Genomic DNA, 18,660 nt, shown 5'->3' on the forward strand with positions numbered 1-18,660 from the left:
CTGTTAGCACCTTGGACTACGAGATGCTGTAAGCTTCTCTTGCATCACTTTAATTTACTTTCAAGATGACATGCTAGGATGTGAAGTGCAGTGATTAATTAAAAAAACTATCTGTTAGCACCTGGGAATAGCAAATGCTGTAAGTTTTTGTTGCATCACTTTACTTTAATCTGCAACTGACAAGCTTGTATGTGAAGTGTACAGATTAAATAGAAATATTTTAGTACCAGGGAATAGCAGGTGCTGTAAGATTGTATTGCATCCCTTTAATTTATGTTCAAGCTATCATGTTCAAATTTGAAGTGCAGTGAATAATTAACTCAAACTATCTGTTAGCACCTGGGAATAGCAGATGCTGTAAGTTTTTTTTGCATCACTTTCATTTACTCTCCAACTCACATGCCTGAATGTGAAGTGCAGTGATTCATCAAAAAATTACATGTTAGCACCTTGGACTACGAGATGCTGTAAGCTTCTCTTGCATCACTTTAATTTACTGTCAAGATGACATGCTAGGATGTGAAATGCAGTGATTAATTAAAAAAACTATCTGTTAGCACCTGGGAATAGCAGATGCTGTAAGTTTTTGTTGCATCACTTTACTTTAATCTGCAACTGACAAGCTTGTATGTGAAGTGTACAGATTAAATAGAAATATTTTAGTACCAGGGAATAGCAGGTGCTGTAAGATTGTATTGCATCCCTTTAATTTATGTTCAAGCTATCATGTTCAAATTTGAAGTGCAGTGAATAATTAACTCAAACTATCTGTTAGCACCTGGGAATAGCAGATGCTGTAAGTTTTTTTTGCATCACTTTCATTTACTCTCCAACTCACATGCCTGAATGTGAAGTGCAGTGATTCATCAAAAAACTATATGTTAGCACATTGGACTACGAGATGCTGTAAGCTTCTCTTGCATCAATTTAATTAATTGTCAAGATGACATGCTAGGATGTGAAATGCAGTGATTAATTAAAAAAACTATCTGTTAGCACCTGGTAATAGCAGATGCTGTAAGTTTTTGTTGCATCACTTTACTTTAATCTGCAACTGACAAGCTTGTATGTGAAGTGTACAGATTAAATAGAAATATTTTAGTACCAGGGAATAGCAGGTGCTGTAAGATTGTTTGCATCCCTTTAATTTATGTTCAAGCTATCATGTTCAAATTTGAAGTACAGTGAATAATTAGTGCCTCCGTATACCAGCTCCGTATTGTAAGCTTTTATTGCATCATTTAATTACATTCAAGATAACATTCTAGAATGTCAAGTGCAGGGATTAATAAAAAAAATTGTCAGATTGGTCTTTGATCATATTTGATATGATTAGGCAATTTGAGTAAGTGTTTAAGGCTTACGGCCACACCAGCTTGAGAACGCCCAATCTCCTCTGACCTTGGAAGCTAAGCAAGTTTGGGCCTGAATAGTACTGAGGTGGGACCCTACCTAGGAATACCAGGTGCTGTAAGCTTTTCTTGCATCACTTTAATTTACTTTCAAGCTGACATGCTCAAATGTGAAGTGCAGTGATTAATAAAAAAACTATCTGTTAGCACCTGGGAATAGCAGATGCTGTAAGTTTTTTTTGCATCACTTTCATTTACTCTCCAACTCACATGCCTGAATGTGAAGTGCAGTGATTCCTCAAAAATCTATCTGTTAGCACCTTGGACTACGAGATGCTGTAAGCTTCTCTTGCATCACTTTAATTTACTTTCATGATGACATGCTAGGATGTGAAGTGCAGTGATTAATTAAAAAAACTATCTGTTAGCACCTGGGAATAGCAAATGCTGTAAGTTTTTGTTGCATCACTTTACTTTAATCTGCAACTGACAAGCTTGTATGTGAAGTGTACAGATTAAATAGAAATATTTTAGTACCAGGGAATAGCAGGTGCTGTAAGATTGTATTGCATCCCTTTAATTTATGTTCAAGCTATCATGTTCAAATTTGAAGTGCAGTGAATAATTAACTCAAACTATCTGTTAGCACCTGGGAATAACAGATGCTGTAAGTTTTTTTTGCATCACTTTCATTTACTCTCCAACTCACATGCCTGAATGTGAAGTGCAGTGATTCATCAAAAAACTATATGTTAGCACATTGGACTACGAGATGCTGTAAGCTTCTCTTGCATCACTTTAATTAACTGTCAAGATGACATGCTAGGATGTGAAATGCAGTGATTAATTAAAAAAACTATCTGTTAGCACCTGGGAATAGCAGATGCTGTAAGTTTTTGTTGCATCACTTTACTTTAATCTGCAACTGACAAGCTTGTATGTGAAGTGTACAGATTAAATAGAAATATTTTAGTACCAGGGAATAGCAGGTGCTGTAAGATTGTTTGCATCCCTTTAATTTATGTTCAAGCTATCATGTTCAAATTTGAAGTACAGTGAATAATTAGTGCCTCCGTATACCAGCTCCGTATTGTAAGCTTTTATTGCATCATTTAATTACATTCAAGATAACATTCTAGAATGTCAAGTGCAGGGATTAATAAAAAAAATTGTCAGATTGGTCTTTGATCATATTTGCTATGATTAGGCAATTTGAGTAAGTGTTTAAGGCTTACGGCCACACCAGCTTGAGAACGCCCAATCTCATCTGACCTTGGAAGCTAAGCAAGTTTGGGCCTGAATAGTACTGAGGTGGGACCCTACCTAGGAATACCAGGTGCTGTAAGCTTTTCTTACATCACTTTAATTTACTTTCAAGCTGACATGCTCAAATGTGAAGTGCAGTGATTAATAAAAAAAACTATCTGTTAGCACCTGGGAATAGCAGATGCTGTAAGTTTTTTTTGCATCACTTTCATTTACTCTCCAACTCACATGCCTGAATGTGAAGTGCAGTGATTCCTCAAAAATCTATCTGTTAGCACCTTGGACCACGAGATGCTGTAAGCTTCTCTTGCATCACTTTAATTTACTTTCAAGATGACATGCTAGGATGTGAAGTGCAGTGATTAATTAAAAAAACTATCTGTTAGCACCTGGGAATAGCAAATGCTGTAAGTTTTTGTTGCATCACTTTACTTTAATCTGCAACTGACAAGCTTGTATGTGAAGTGTACAGATTAAATAGAAATATTTTAGTACCAGGGAATAGCAGGTGCTGTAAGATTGTATTGCATCCCTTTAATTTATGTTCAAGCTATCATGTTCAAATTTGAAGTGCAGTGAATAATTAACTCAAACTATCTGTTAGCACCTGGGAATAGCAGATGCTGTAAGTTTTTTTTGCATCACTTTCATTTACTCTCCAACTCACATGCCTGAATGTGAAGTGCAGTGATTCATCAAAAAACTATATGTTAGCACATTGGACTACGAGATGCTGTAAGCTTCTCTTGCATCACTTTAATTAACTGTCAAGATGACATGCTAGGATGTGAAATGCAGTGATTAATTAAAAAAACTATCTGTTAGCACCTGGGAATAGCAGATGCTGTAAGTTTTTGTTGCATCACTTTACTTTAATCTGCAACTGACAAGCTTGTATGTGAAGTGTACAGATTAAATAGAAATATTTTAGTACCAGGGAATAGCAGGTGCTGTAAGATTGTTTGCATCCCTTTAATTTATGTTCAAGCTATCATGTTCAAATTTGAAGTACAGTGAATAATTAGTGCCTCCGTATACCAGCTCCGTATTGTAAGCTTTTATTGCATCATTTAATTACATTCAAGATAACATTCTAGAATGTCAAGTGCAGGGATTAATAAAAAAAATTGTCAGATTGGTCTTTGATCATATTTGCTATGATTAGGCAATTTGAGTAAGCGTTTAAGGCTTACGGCCACACCAGCTTGAGAACGCCCAATCTCATCTGACCTTGGAAGCTAAGCAAGTTTGGGCCTGAATAGTACTGAGGTGGGACCCTACCTAGGAATACCAGGTGCTGTAAGCTTTTCTTGCATCACTTTAATTTACTTTCAAGCTGACATGCTCAAATGTGAAGTGCAGTGATTAATAAAAAAAACTATCTGTTAGCACCTGGGAATAGCAGATGCTGTAAGTTTTTTTTGCATCACTTTCATTTACTCTCCAACTCACATGCCTGAATGTGAAGTGCAGTGATTCCTCAAAAATCTATCTGTTAGCACCTTGGACTACGAGATGCTGTAAGCTTCTCTTGCATCACTTTAATTTACTTTCAAGATGACATGCTAGGATGTGAAGTGCAGTGATTAATTAAAAAAACTATCTGTTAGCACCTGGGAATAGCAAATGCTGTAAGTTTTTGTTGCATCACTTTACTTTAATCTGCAACTGACAAGCTTGTATGTGAAGTGTACAGATTAAATAGAAATATTTTAGTACCAGGGAATAGCAGGTGCTGTAAGATTGTATTGCATCCCTTTAATTTATGCTCAAGCTATCATGTTCAAATTTGAAGTGCAGTGAATAATTAACTCAAACTATCTGTTAGCACCTGGGAATAGCAGATGCTGTAAGTTTTTCTTGCATCACTTTAATTTACTTTCAAGCTGACATGCTCAAATGTGAAGTGCAGTGATTAATAAAAAAAACTATCTGTTAGCACCTGGGAATAGCAGATGCTGTAAGTTTTTTTTGCATCACTTTCATTTACTCTCCAACTCACATGCCTGAATGTGAAGTGCAGTGATTCCTCAAAAATCTATCTGTTAGCACCTTGGACTACGAGATGCTGTAAGCTTCTCTTGCATCACTTTAATTTACTTTCAAGATGACATGCTAGGATGTGAAGTGCAGTGATTAATTAAAAAAACTATCTGTTAGCACCTGGGAATAGCAAATGCTGTAGGTTTTTGTTGCATCACTTTACTTTAATCTGCAACTGACAAGCTTGTATGTGAAGTGTACAGATTAAATAGAAATATTTTAGTACCAGGGAATAGCAGGTGCTGTAAGATTGTATTGCATCCCTTTAATTTATGCTCAAGCTATCATGTTCAAATTTGAAGTGCAGTGAATAATTAACTCAAACTATCTGTTAGCACCTGGGAATAGCAGATGCTGTAAGTTTTTTTTGCATCACTTTCATTTACTCTCCAACTCACATGCCTGAATGTGAAGTGCAGTGATTCATCAAAAAACTATATGTTAGCACCTTGGACTACGAGATGCTGTAAGCTTCTCTTGCATCACTTTAATTTACTGTCAAGATGACATGCTAGGATGTGAAATGCAGTGATTAATTAAAAAAACTATCTGTTAGCACCTGGGAATAGCAGATGCTGTAAGTTTTTGTTGCATCACTTTACTTTAATCTGCAACTGACAAGCTTGTATGTGAAGTGTACAGATTAAATAGAAATATTTTAGTACCAGGGAATAGCAGGTGCTGTAAGATTGTATTGCATCCCTTTAATTTATGTTCAAGCTATCATGTTCAAATTTGAAGTGCAGTGAATAATTAACTCAAACTATCTGTTAGCACCTGGGAATAGCAGATGCTGTAAGTTTTTTTTGCATCACTTTCATTTACTCTCCAACTCACATGCCTGAATGTGAAGTGCAGTGATTCATCAAAAAACTATATGTTAGCACATTGGACTACGAGATGCTGTAAGCTTCTCTTGCATCAATTTAATTAACTGTCAAGATGACATGCTAGGATGTGAAATTCAGTGATTAATTAAAAAAACTATCTGTTAGCACCTGGGAATAGCAGATGCTGTAAGTTTTTGTTGCATCACTTTACTTTAATCTGCAACTGACAAGCTTGTATGTGAAGTGTACAGATTAAATAGAAATATTTTAGTACCAGGGAATAGCAGGTGCTGTAAGATTGTTTGCATCCCTTTAATTTATGTTCAAGCTATCATGTTCAAATTTGAAGTACAGTGAATAATTAGTGCCTCCGTATACCAGCTCCATATTGTAAGCTTTTATTGCATCATTTAATTACATTCAAGATAACATTCTAGAATGTCAACTGCAGGGATTAATAAAAAAAATTGTCAGATTGGTCTTTGATCATATTTGCTATGATTAGGCAATTTGAGTAAGTGTTTAAGGCTTACGGCCACACCAGCTTGAGAACGCCCAATCTCCTCTGACCTTGGAAGCTAAGCAAGTTTGGGCCTGAATAGTACTGAGGTGGGACCCTACCTAGGAATACCAGGTGCTGTAAGCTTTTCTTGCATTACTTTAATTTACTTTCAAGCTGACATGCTCAAATGTGAAGTGCAGTGATTAATAAAAAAACTATCTGTTAGCACCTGGGAATAGCAGATGCTGTAAGTTTTTTTTGCATCACTTTCATTTACTCTCCAACTCACATGCCTGAATGTGAAGTGCAGTGATTCCTCAAAAATCTATCTGTTAGCACCTTGGACTACGAGATGCTGTAAGCTTCTCTTGCATCACTTTAATTTACTTTCAAGATGACATGCTAGGATGTGAAGTGCAGTGATTAATTAAAAAAACTATCTGTTAGCACCTGGGAATAGCAAATGCTGTAAGTTTTTGTTGCATCACTTTACTTTAATCTGCAACTGACAAGCTTGTATGTGAAGTGTACAGATTAAATAGAAATATTTTAGTACCAGGGAATAGCAGGTGCTGTAAGATTGTATTGCATCCCTTTAATTTATGTTCAAGCTATCATGTTCAAATTTGAAGTGCAGTGAATAATTAACTCAAACTATCTGTTAGCACCTGGGAATAGCAGATGCTGTAAGTTTTTTTTGCATCACTTTCATTTACTCTCCAACTCACATGCCTGAATGTGAAGTGCAGTGATTCATCAAAAAACTATATGTTAGCACATTGGACTACGAGATGCTGTAAGCTTCTCTTGCATCACTTTAATTAACTGTCAAGATGACATGCTAGGATGTGAAATGCAGTGATTAATTAAAAAAACTATCTGTTAGCACCTGGGAATAGCAGATGCTGTAAGTTTTTGTTGCATCACTTTACTTTAATCTGCAACTGACAAGCTTGTATGTGAAGTGTACAGATTAAATAGAAATATTTTAGTACCAGGGAATAGCAGGTGCTGTAAGATTGTTTGCATCCCTTTAATTTATGTTCAAGCTATCATGTTCAAATTTGAAGTACAGTGAATAATTAGTGCCTCCGTATACCAGCTCCGTATTGTAAGCTTTTATTGCATCATTTAATTACATTCAAGATAACATTCTAGAATGTCAAGTGCAGGGATTAATAAAAAAAATTGTCAGATTGGTCTTTGATCATATTTGCTATGATTAGGCAATTTGAGTAAGTGTTTAAGGCTTACGGCCACACCAGCTTGAGAACGCCCAATCTCCTCTGACCTTGGAAGCTAAGCAAGTTTGGGCCTGAATAGTACTGAGGTGGGACCCTACCTAGGAATACCAGGTGCTGTAAGCTTTTCTTGCATCACTTTAATTTACTTTCAAGCTGACATGCTCAAATGTGAAGTGCAGTGATTAATAAAAAAACTATCTGTTAGCACCTGGGAATAGCAGATGCTGTAAGTTTTTTTTGCATCACTTTCATTTACTCTCCAACTCACATGCCTGAATGTGAAGTGCAGTGATTCCTCAAAAATCTATCTGTTAGCACCTTGGACTACGAGATGCTGTAAGCTTCTCTTGCATCACTTTAATTTACTTTCAAGATGACATGCTAGGATGTGAAGTGCAGTGATTAATTAAAAAAACTATCTGTTAGCACCTGGGAATAGCAAATGCTGTAAGTTTTTGTTGCATCACTTTACTTTAATCTGCAACTGACAAGCTTGTATGTGAAGTGTACAGATTAAATAGAAATATTTTAGTACCAGGGAATAGCAGGTGCTGTAAGATTGTATTGCATCCCTTTAATTTATGTTCAAGCTATCATGTTCAAATTTGAAGTGCAGTGAATAATTAACTCAAACTATCTGTTAGCACCTGGGAATAGCAGATGCTGTAAGTTTTTTTTGCATCACTTTCATTTACTCTCCAACTCACATGCCTGAATGTGAAGTGCAGTGATTCATCAAAAAACTATATGTTAGCACATTGGACTACGAGATGCTGTAAGCTTCTCTTGCATCACTTTAATTAACTGTCAAGATGACATGCTAGGATGTGAAATGCAGTGATTAATTAAAAAAACTATCTGTTAGCACCTGGGAATAGCAGATGCTGTAAGTTTTTGTTGCATCACTTTACTTTAATCTGCAACTGACAAGCTTGTATGTGAAGTGTACAGATTAAATAGAAATATTTTAGTACCAGGGAATAGCAGGTGCTGTAAGATTGTTTGCATCCCTTTAATTTATGTTCAAGCTATCATGTTCAAATTTGAAGTACAGTGAATAATTAGTGCCTCCGTATACCAGCTCCGTATTGTAAGCTTTTATTGCATCATTTAATTACATTCAAGATAACATTCTAGAATGTCAAGTGCAGGGATTAATAAAAAAAATTGTCAGATTGGTCTTTGATCATATTTGCTATGATTAGGCAATTTGAGTAAGTGTTTAAGGCTTACGGCCACACCAGCTTGAGAACGCCCAATCTCATCTGACCTTGGAAGCTAAGCAAGTTTGGGCCTGAATAGTACTGAGGTGGGACCCTACCTAGGAATACCAGGTGCTGTAAGCTTTTCTTACATCACTTTAATTTACTTTCAAGCTGACATGCTCAAATGTGAAGTGCAGTGATTAATAAAAAAAACTATCTGTTAGCACCTGGGAATAGCAGATGCTGTAAGTTTTTTTTGCATCACTTTCATTTACTCTCCAACTCACATGCCTGAATGTGAAGTGCAGTGATTCCTCAAAAATCTATCTGTTAGCACCTTGGACCACGAGATGCTGTAAGCTTCTCTTGCATCACTTTAATTTACTTTCAAGATGACATGCTAGGATGTGAAGTGCAGTGATTAATTAAAAAAACTATCTGTTAGCACCTGGGAATAGCAAATGCTGTAAGTTTTTGTTGCATCACTTTACTTTAATCTGCAACTGACAAGCTTGTATGTGAAGTGTACAGATTAAATAGAAATATTTTAGTACCAGGGAATAGCAGGTGCTGTAAGATTGTATTGCATCCCTTTAATTTATGTTCAAGCTATCATGTTCAAATTTGAAGTGCAGTGAATAATTAACTCAAACTATCTGTTAGCACCTGGGAATAGCAGATGCTGTAAGTTTTTTTTGCATCACTTTCATTTACTCTCCAACTCACATGCCTGAATGTGAAGTGCAGTGATTCATCAAAAAACTATATGTTAGCACATTGGACTACGAGATGCTGTAAGCTTCTCTTGCATCACTTTAATTAACTGTCAAGATGACATGCTAGGATGTGAAATGCAGTGATTAATTAAAAAAACTATCTGTTAGCACCTGGGAATAGCAGATGCTGTAAGTTTTTGTTGCATCACTTTACTTTAATCTGCAACTGACAAGCTTGTATGTGAAGTGTACAGATTAAATAGAAATATTTTAGTACCAGGGAATAGCAGGTGCTGTAAGATTGTTTGCATCCCTTTAATTTATGTTCAAGCTATCATGTTCAAATTTGAAGTACAGTGAATAATTAGTGCCTCCGTATACCAGCTCCGTATTGTAAGCTTTTATTGCATCATTTAATTACATTCAAGATAACATTCTAGAATGTCAAGTGCAGGGATTAATAAAAAAAATTGTCAGATTGGTCTTTGATCATATTTGCTATGATTAGGCAATTTGAGTAAGTGTTTAAGGCTTACGGCTACACCAGCTTGAGAACGCCCAATCTCATCTGACCTTGGAAGCTAAGCAAGTTTGGGCCTGAATAGTACTGAGGTGGGACCCTACCTAGGAATACCAGGTGCTGTAAGCTTTTCTTACATCACTTTAATTTACTTTCAAGCTGACATGCTCAAATGTGAAGTGCAGTGATTAATAAAAAAAACTATCTGTTAGCACCTGGGAATAGCAGATGCTGTAAGTTTTTTTTGCATCACTTTCATTTACTCTCCAACTCACATGCCTGAATGTGAAGTGCAGTGATTCCTCAAAAATCTATCTGTTAGCACCTTGGACCACGAGATGCTGTAAGCTTCTCTTGCATCACTTTAATTTACTTTCAAGATGACATGCTAGGATGTGAAGTGCAGTGATTAATTAAAAAAACTATCTGTTAGCACCTGGGAATAGCAAATGCTGTAAGTTTTTGTTGCATCACTTTACTTTAATCTGCAACTGACAAGCTTGTATGTGAAGTGTACAGATTAAATAGAAATATTTTAGTACCAGGGAATAGCAGGTGCTGTAAGATTGTATTGCATCCCTTTAATTTATGTTCAAGCTATCATGTTCAAATTTGAAGTGCAGTGAATAATTAACTCAAACTATCTGTTAGCACCTGGGATTAGCAGATGCTGTAAGTTTTTTTTGCATCACTTTCATTTACTCTCCAACTCACATGCCTGAATGTGAAGTGCAGTGATTCATCAAAAAACTATATGTTAGCACCTTGGACTACGAGATGCTGTAAGCTTCTCTTGCATCACTTTAATTTACTGTCAAGATGACATGCTAGGATGTGAAATGCAGTGATTAATTAAAAAAACTATCTGTTAGCACCTGGGAATAGCAGATGCTGTAAGTTTTTGTTGCATCACTTTACTTTAATCTGCAACTGACAAGCTTGTATGTGAAGTGTACAGATTAAATAGAAATATTTTAGTACCAGGGAATAGCAGCTGCTGTAAGATTGTATTGCATCCCTTTAATTTATGTTCAAGCTATCATGTTCAAATTTGAAGTGCAGTGAATAATTAACTCAAACTATCTGTTAGCACCTGGGAATAGCAGATGCTGTAAGTTTTTTTTGCATCACTTTCATTTACTCTCCAACTCACATGCCTGAATGTGAAGTGCAGTGATTCATCAAAAAACTATATGTTAGCACATTGGACTACGAGATGCTGTAAGCTTCTCTTGCATCACTTTAATTAACTGTCAAGATGACATGCTAGGATGTGAAATGCAGTGATTAATTAAAAAAACTATCTGTTAGCACCTGGGAATAGCAGATGCTGTAAGTTTTTGTTGCATCACTTTACTTTAATCTGCAACTGACAAGCTTGTATGTGAAGTGTACAGATTAAATAGAAATATTTTAGTACCAGGGAATAGCAGGTGCTGTAAGATTGTTTGCATCCCTTTAATTTATGTTCAAGCTATCATGTTCAAATTTGAAGTACAGTGAATAATTAGTGCCTCCGTATACCAGCTCCGTATTGTAAGCTTTTATTGCATCATTTAATTACATTCAAGATAACATTCTAGAATGTCAAGTGCAGGGATTAATAAAAAAAATTGTCAGATTGGTCTTTGATCATATTTGCTATGATTAGGCAATTTGAGTAAGCGTTTAAGGCTTACGGCCACACCAGCTTGAGAACGCCCAATCTCATCTGACCTTGGAAGCTAAGCAAGTTTGGGCCTGAATAGTACTGAGGTGGGACCCTACCTAGGAATACCAGGTGCTGTAAGCTTTTCTTGCATCACTTTAATTTACTTTCAAGCTGACATGCTCAAATGTGAAGTGCAGTGATTAATAAAAAAAACTATCTGTTAGCACCTGGGAATAGCAGATGCTGTAAGTTTTTTTTGCATCACTTTCATTTACTCTCCAACTCACATGCCTGAATGTGAAGTGCAGTGATTCCTCAAAAATCTATCTGTTAGCACCTTGGACTACGAGATGCTGTAAGCTTCTCTTGCATCACTTTAATTTACTTTCAAGATGACATGCTAGGATGTGAAGTGCAGTGATTAATTAAAAAAACTATCTGTTAGCACCTGGGAATAGCAAATGCTGTAAGTTTTTGTTGCATCACTTTACTTTAATCTGCAACTGACAAGCTTGTATGTGAAGTGTACAGATTAAATAGAAATATTTTAGTACCAGGGAATAGCAGGTGCTGTAAGATTGTATTGCATCCCTTTAATTTATGCTCAAGCTATCATGTTCAAATTTGAAGTGCAGTGAATAATTAACTCAAACTATCTGTTAGCACCTGGGAATAGCAGATGCTGTAAGTTTTTTTTGCATCACTTTCATTTACTCTCCAACTCACATGCCTGAATGTGAAGTGCAGTGATTCATCAAAAAACTATATGTTAGCACCTTGGACTACGAGATGCTGTAAGCTTCTCTTGCATCACTTTAATTTACTGTCAAGATGACATGCTAGGATGTGAAATGCAGTGATTAATTAAAAAAACTATCTGTTAGCACCTGGGAATAGCAGATGCTGTAAGTTTTTGTTGCATCACTTTACTTTAATCTGCAACTGACAAGCTTGTATGTGAAGTGTACAGATTAAATAGAAATATTTTAGTACCAGGGAATAGCAGGTGCTGTAAGATTGTATTGCATCCCTTTAATTTATGTTCAAGCTATCATGTTCAAATTTGAAGTGCAGTGAATAATTAACTCAAACTATCTGTTAGCACCTGGGAATAGCAGATGCTGTAAGTTTTTTTTGCATCACTTTCATTTACTCTCCAACTCACATGCCTGAATGTGAAGTGCAGTGATTCATCAAAAAACTATATGTTAGCACATTGGACTACGAGATGCTGTAAGCTTCTCTTGCATCAATTTAATTAACTGTCAAGATGACATGCTAGGATGTGAAATTCAGTGATTAATTAAAAAAACTATCTGTTAGCACCTGGGAATAGCAGATGCTGTAAGTTTTTGTTGCATCACTTTACTTTAATCTGCAACTGACAAGCTTGTATGTGAAGTGTACAGATTAAATAGAAATATTTTAGTACCAGGGAATAGCAGGTGCTGTAAGATTGTTTGCATCCCTTTAATTTATGTTCAAGCTATCATGTTCAAATTTGAAGTACAGTGAATAATTAGTGCCTCCGTATACCAGCTCCGTATTGTAAGCTTTTATTGCATCATTTAATTACATTCAAGATAACATTCTAGAATGTCAAGTGCAGGGATTAATAAAAAAAATTGTCAGATTGGTCTTTGATCATATTTGCTATGATTAGGCAATTTGAGTAAGTGTTTAAGGCTTACGGCCACACCAGCTTGAGAACGCCCAATCTCCTCTGACCTTGGAAGCTAAGCAAGTTTGGGCCTGAATAGTACTGAGGTGGGACCCTACCTAGGAATACCAGGTGCTGTAAGCTTTTCTTGCATCACTTTAATTTACTTTCAAGCTGACATGCTCAAATGTGAAGTGCAGTGATTAATAAAAAAAACTATCTGTTAGCACCTGGGAATAGCAGATGCTGTAAGTTTTTTTTGCATCACTTTCATTTACTCTCCAACTCACATGCCTGAATGTGAAGTGCAGTGATTCCTCAAAAATCTATCTGTTAGCACCTTGGACTACGAGATGCTGTAAGCTTCTCTTGCATCACTTTAATTTACTTTCAAGATGACATGCTAGGATGTGAAGTGCAGTGATTAATTAAAAAAACTATCTGTTAGCACCTGGGAATAGCAAATGCTGTAAGTTTTTGTTGCATCACTTTACTTTAATCTGCAACTGACAAGCTTGTATGTGAAGTGTACAGATTAAATAGAAATATTTTAGTACCAGGGAATAGCAGGTGCTGTAAGATTGTATTGCATCCCTTTAATTTATGCTCAAGCTATCATGTTCAAATTTGAAGTGCAGTGAATAATTAACTCAAACTATCTGTTAGCACCTGGGAATAGCAGATGCTGTAAGTTTTTTTTGCATCACTTTCATTTACTCTCCAACTCACATGCCTGAATGTGAAGTGCAGTGATTCATCAAAAAACTATATGTTAGCACCTTGGACTACGAGATGCTGTAAGCTTCTCTTGCATCACTTTAATTTACTGTCAAGATGACATGCTAGGATGTGAAATGCAGTGATTAATTAAAAAAACTATCTGTTAGCACCTGGGAATAGCAGATGCTGTAAGTTTTTGTTGCATCACTTTACTTTAATCTGCAACTGACAAGCTTGTATGTGAAGTGTACAGATTAAATAGAAATATTTTAGTACCAGGGAATAGCAGGTGCTGTAAGATTGTATTGCATCCCTTTAATTTATGTTCAAGCTATCATGTTCAAATTTGAAGTGCAGTGAATAATTAACTCAAACTATCTGTTAGCACCTGGGAATAGCAGATGCTGTAAGTTTTTTTTGCATCACTTTCATTTACTCTCCAACTCACATGCCTGAATGTGAAGTGCAGTGATTCATCAAAAAACTATATGTTAGCACATTGGACTACGAGATGCTGTAAGCTTCTCTTGCATCAATTTAATTAACTGTCAAGATGACATGCTAGGATGTGAAATTCAGTGATTAATTAAAAAAACTATCTGTTAGCACCTGGGAATAGCAGATGCTGTAAGTTTTTGTTGCATCACTTTACTTTAATCTGCAACTGACAAGCTTGTATGTGAAGTGTACAGATTAAATAGAAATATTTTAGTACCAGGGAATAGCAGGTGCTGTAAGATTGTTTGCATCCCTTTAATTTATGTTCAAGCTATCATGTTCAAATTTGAAGTACAGTGAATAATTAGTGCCTCCGTATACCAGCTCCGTATTGTAAGCTTTTATTGCATCATTTAATTACATTCAAGATAACATTCTAGAATGTCAAGTGCAGGGATTAATAAAAAAAATTGTCAGATTGGTCTTTGATCATATTTGCTATGATTAGGCAATTTGAGTAAGTGTTTAAGGCTTACGGCCACACCAGCTTGAGAACGCCCAATCTCCTCTGACCTTGGAAGCTAAGCAAGTTTGGGCCTGAATAGTACTGAGGTGGGACCCTACCTAGGAATACCAGGTGCTGTAAGCTTTTCTTGCATCACTTTAATTTACTTTCAAGCTGACATGCTCAAATGTGAAGTGCAGTGATTAATAAAAAAAACTATCTGTTAGCACCTGGGAATAGCAGATGCTGTAAGTTTTTTTTGCATCACTTTCATTTACTCTCCAACTCACATGCCTGAATGTGAAGTGCAGTGATTCCTCAAAAATCTATCTGTTAGCACCTTGGACTACGAGATGCTGTAAGCTTCTCTTGCATCACTTTAATTTACTTTCAAGATGACATGCTAGGATGCGAAGTGCAGTGATTAATTAAAAAAACTATCTGTTAGCACCTGGGAATAGCAAATGCTGTAAGTTTTTGTTGCATCACTTTAATCTGCAACTGACAAGCTTGTATGTGAAGTGTACAGATTAAATAGAAATATTTTAGTACCAGGGAATAGCAGGTGCTGTAAGATTGTATTGCATCCCTTTAATTTATGTTCAAGCTATCATGTTCAAACTTGAAGTGCAGTGAATAATTAACTCAAACTATCTGTGAGCACCTGGGAATAGCAGATGCTGTAAGTTTTTTTTGCATCACTTTCATTTACTCTCCAACTCACATGCCTGAATGTGAAGTGCAGTGATTCATCAAAAAACTATATGTTAGCACCTTGGACTACGAGATGCTGTAAGCTTCTCTTGCATCACTTTAATTTACTGTCAAGATGACATGCTAGGATGTGAAATGCAGTGATTAATTAAAAAAACTATCTGTTAGCACCTGGGAATAGCAGATGCTGTAAGTTTTTGTTGCATCACTTTACTTTAATCTGCAACTGACAAGCTTGTATGTGAAGTGTACAGATTAAATAGAAATATTTTAGTACCAGGGAATAGCAGGTGCTGTAAGATTGTATTGCATCCCTTTAATTTATGTTCAAGCTATCATGTTCAAATTTGAAGTGCAGTGAATAATTAACTCAAACTATCTGTTAGCACCTGGGAATAGCAGATGCTGTAAGTTTTTTTTGCATCACTTTCATTTACTCTCCAACTCACATGCCTGAATGTGAAGTGCAGTGATTCATCAAAAAACTATATGTTAGCACATTGGACTACGAGATGCTGTAAGCTTCTCTTGCATCACTTTAATTAACTGTCAAGATGACATGCTAGGATATGAAATGCAGTGATTAATTAAAAAAACTATCTGTTAGCACCTGGGAATAGCAGATGCTGTAAATTTTTGTTGCATCACTTTACTTTAATCTGCAACTGACAAGCTTGTATGTGAAGTGTACAGATTAAATAGAAATATTTTAGTACCAGGGAATAGCAGGTGCTGTAAGATTGTTTGCATCCCTTTAATTTATGTTCAAGCTATCATGTTCAAATTTGAAGTACAGTGAATAATTAGTGCCTCCGTATACCAGCTCCGTATTGTAAGCTTTTATTGCATCATTTAATTACATTCAAGATAACATTCTAGAATGTCAAGTGCAGGGATTAATAAAAAAAATTGTCAGATTGGTCTTTGATCATATTTGCTATGATTAGGCAATTTGAGTAATTGTTTAAGGCTTACGGCCACACCAGCTTGAGAACGGCCAATCTCATCTGACCTTGGAAGCTAAGCAAGTTTGGGCCTGAATAGTACTGAGGTGGGACCCTACCTAGGAATACCAGGTGCTGTAAGCTTTTCTTGCATCACTTTAATTTACTTTCAAGCTGACATGCTCAAATGTGAAGTGCAGTGATTAATAAAAAAAACTATCTGTTAGCACCTGGGAATAGCAGATGCTGTAAGTTTTTTTTGCATCACTTTCATTTACTCTCCAACTCACATGCCTGAATGTGAAGTGCTGTGATTCCTCAAAAATCTATCTGTTAGCACCTTGGACTACGAGATGCTGTAAGCTTCTCTTGCATCACTTTAATTTACTTTCAAGATGACATGCTAGGATGTGAAGTGCAGTGATTAATTAAAAAAACTATCTGTTAGCACCTGGGAATAGCAAATGCTGTAAGTTTTTGTTGCATCACTTTACTTTAATCTGCAACTGACAAGCTTGTATGTGAAGTGTACAGATTAAATAGAAATATTTTAGTACCAGGGAATAGCAGGTGCTGTAAGATTGTATTGCATCCCTTTAATTTATGTTCAAGCTATCATGTTCAAATTTGAAGTGCAGTGAATAATTAACTCAAACTATCTGTTAGCACCTGGGAATAGCAGATGCTGTAAGTTTTTTTTGCATCACTTTCATTTACTCTCCAACTCACATGCCTGAATGTGAAGTGCAGTGATTCATCAAAAAACTATATGTTAGCACCTTGGACTACGAGATGCTGTAAGCTTCTCTTGCATCACTTTAATTTACTGTCAAGATGACATGCTAGGATGTGAAATGCAGTGATTAATTAAAAAAACTATCTGTTAGCACCTGGGAATAGCAGATGCTGTAAGTTTTTGTTGCATCACTTTACTTTAATCTGCAACTGACAAGCTTGTATGTGAAGTGTACAGATTAAATAGAAATATTTTAGTACCAGGGAATAGCAGGTGCTGTAAGATTGTATTGCATCCCTTTAATTTATGTTCAAGCTATCATGTTCAAATTTGAAGTGCAGTGAATAATTAACTCAAACTATCTGTTAGCACCTGGGAATAGCAGATGCTGTAAGTTTTTGTTGCATCACTTTACTTTAATCTGCAACTGACAAGCTTGTATGTGAAGTGTACAGATTAAATAGAAATATTTTAGTACCAGGGAATAGCAGGTGCTGTAAGATTGTTTGCATCCCTTTAATTTATGTTCAAGCTATCATGTTCAAATTTGAAGTACAGTGAATAATTAGTGCCTCCGTATACCAGCTCCGTATTGTAAGCTTTTATTGCATCATTTAATTACATTCAAGATAACATTCTAGAATGTCAAGTGCAGGGATTAATAAAAAAAATTGTCAGATTGGTCTTTGATCATATTTGCTATGATTAGGCAATTTGAGTAAGTGTTTAAGGCTTACGGCCACACCAGCTTGAGAACGCCCAATCTCATCTGACCTTGGAAACTAAGCAAGTTTGGGCCTGAATAGTATTGAGGTGGGACCCTACCTAGGAATACCAGGTGCTGTAAGCTTTTCTTGCATCACTTTAATTTACTTTCAAGCTGACATGCTCAAATGTGAAGTGCAGTGATTAATAAAAAAAACTATCTGTTAGCACCTGGGAATAGCAGATGCTGTAAGTTTTTTTTGCATCACTTTCATTTACTCTCCAACTCACATGCCTGAATGTGAAGTGCAGTGATTCCTCAAAAATCTATCTGTTAGCACCTTGGACTACGAGATGCTGTAAGCTTCTCTTGCATCACTTTAATTTACTGTCAAGATGACATGCTAGGATGTGAAATGCAGTGATTAATTAAAAAAACTATCTGTTAGCACCTGGGAATAGCAGATGCTGTAAGTTTTTGTTGCATCACTTTACTTTAATCTGCAACTGACAAGCTTGTATGTGAAGTGTACAGATTAAATAGAAATATTTTAGTACCAGGGAATAGCAGGTGCTGTAAGATTGTATTGCATCCCTTTAATTTATGTTAAAGCTATCATGTTCAAATTTGAAGTGCAGTGAATAATTAACTCAAACTATCTGTTAGCACCTGGGAATAGCAGATGCTGTAAGTTTTTTTTGCATCACTTTCATTTACTCTCCAACTCACATGCCTGAATGTGAAGTGCAGTGATTCATCAAAAAACTATATGTTAGCACATTGGACTACGAGATGCTGTAAGCTTCTCTTGCATCACTTTAATTAACTGTCAAGATGACATGCTAGGATGTGAAATGCAGTGATTAATTAAAAAAACTATCTGTTAGCACCTGGGAATAGCAGATGCT

The 18,660-nt window shown here is 36.0% G+C and overlaps 12 pseudogenes; all 12 read left to right on the forward strand.

Moving 5' to 3' along the window:
• Positions 1-1,358: 1,358 nt before the first annotated feature.
• On the forward strand, positions 1,359-1,477 carry LOC145648638 (5S ribosomal RNA; annotated as a pseudogene).
• Positions 1,478-2,581: 1,104 nt separating this feature from the next.
• LOC145646477 (5S ribosomal RNA) lies at positions 2,582-2,700 on the forward strand (annotated as a pseudogene).
• A 1,105-nt stretch (positions 2,701-3,805) lies between these two features.
• Positions 3,806-3,924, forward strand: LOC145646478 (5S ribosomal RNA; annotated as a pseudogene).
• A 2,094-nt stretch (positions 3,925-6,018) lies between these two features.
• On the forward strand, positions 6,019-6,137 carry LOC145648639 (5S ribosomal RNA; annotated as a pseudogene).
• Positions 6,138-7,241: 1,104 nt separating this feature from the next.
• LOC145648640 (5S ribosomal RNA) lies at positions 7,242-7,360 on the forward strand (annotated as a pseudogene).
• A 1,104-nt stretch (positions 7,361-8,464) lies between these two features.
• On the forward strand, positions 8,465-8,583 carry LOC145646479 (5S ribosomal RNA; annotated as a pseudogene).
• Positions 8,584-9,688: 1,105 nt separating this feature from the next.
• On the forward strand, positions 9,689-9,807 carry LOC145647671 (5S ribosomal RNA; annotated as a pseudogene).
• Positions 9,808-11,351: 1,544 nt separating this feature from the next.
• LOC145646481 (5S ribosomal RNA) lies at positions 11,352-11,470 on the forward strand (annotated as a pseudogene).
• Positions 11,471-13,014: 1,544 nt separating this feature from the next.
• On the forward strand, positions 13,015-13,133 carry LOC145648641 (5S ribosomal RNA; annotated as a pseudogene).
• A 1,544-nt stretch (positions 13,134-14,677) lies between these two features.
• LOC145648642 (5S ribosomal RNA) lies at positions 14,678-14,796 on the forward strand (annotated as a pseudogene).
• A 1,539-nt stretch (positions 14,797-16,335) lies between these two features.
• On the forward strand, positions 16,336-16,454 carry LOC145649073 (5S ribosomal RNA; annotated as a pseudogene).
• A 1,323-nt stretch (positions 16,455-17,777) lies between these two features.
• On the forward strand, positions 17,778-17,896 carry LOC145650173 (5S ribosomal RNA; annotated as a pseudogene).
• The last annotated feature ends 764 nt before the right edge of the window (positions 17,897-18,660 follow it).

Source organism: Electrophorus electricus, chromosome 13 (genome assembly GCF_041902795.1).
Source record: "Electrophorus electricus isolate QZ-2024a chromosome 13, ASM4190279v1, whole genome shotgun sequence".
NCBI lineage: Eukaryota > Metazoa > Chordata > Actinopteri > Gymnotiformes > Gymnotidae > Electrophorus > Electrophorus electricus.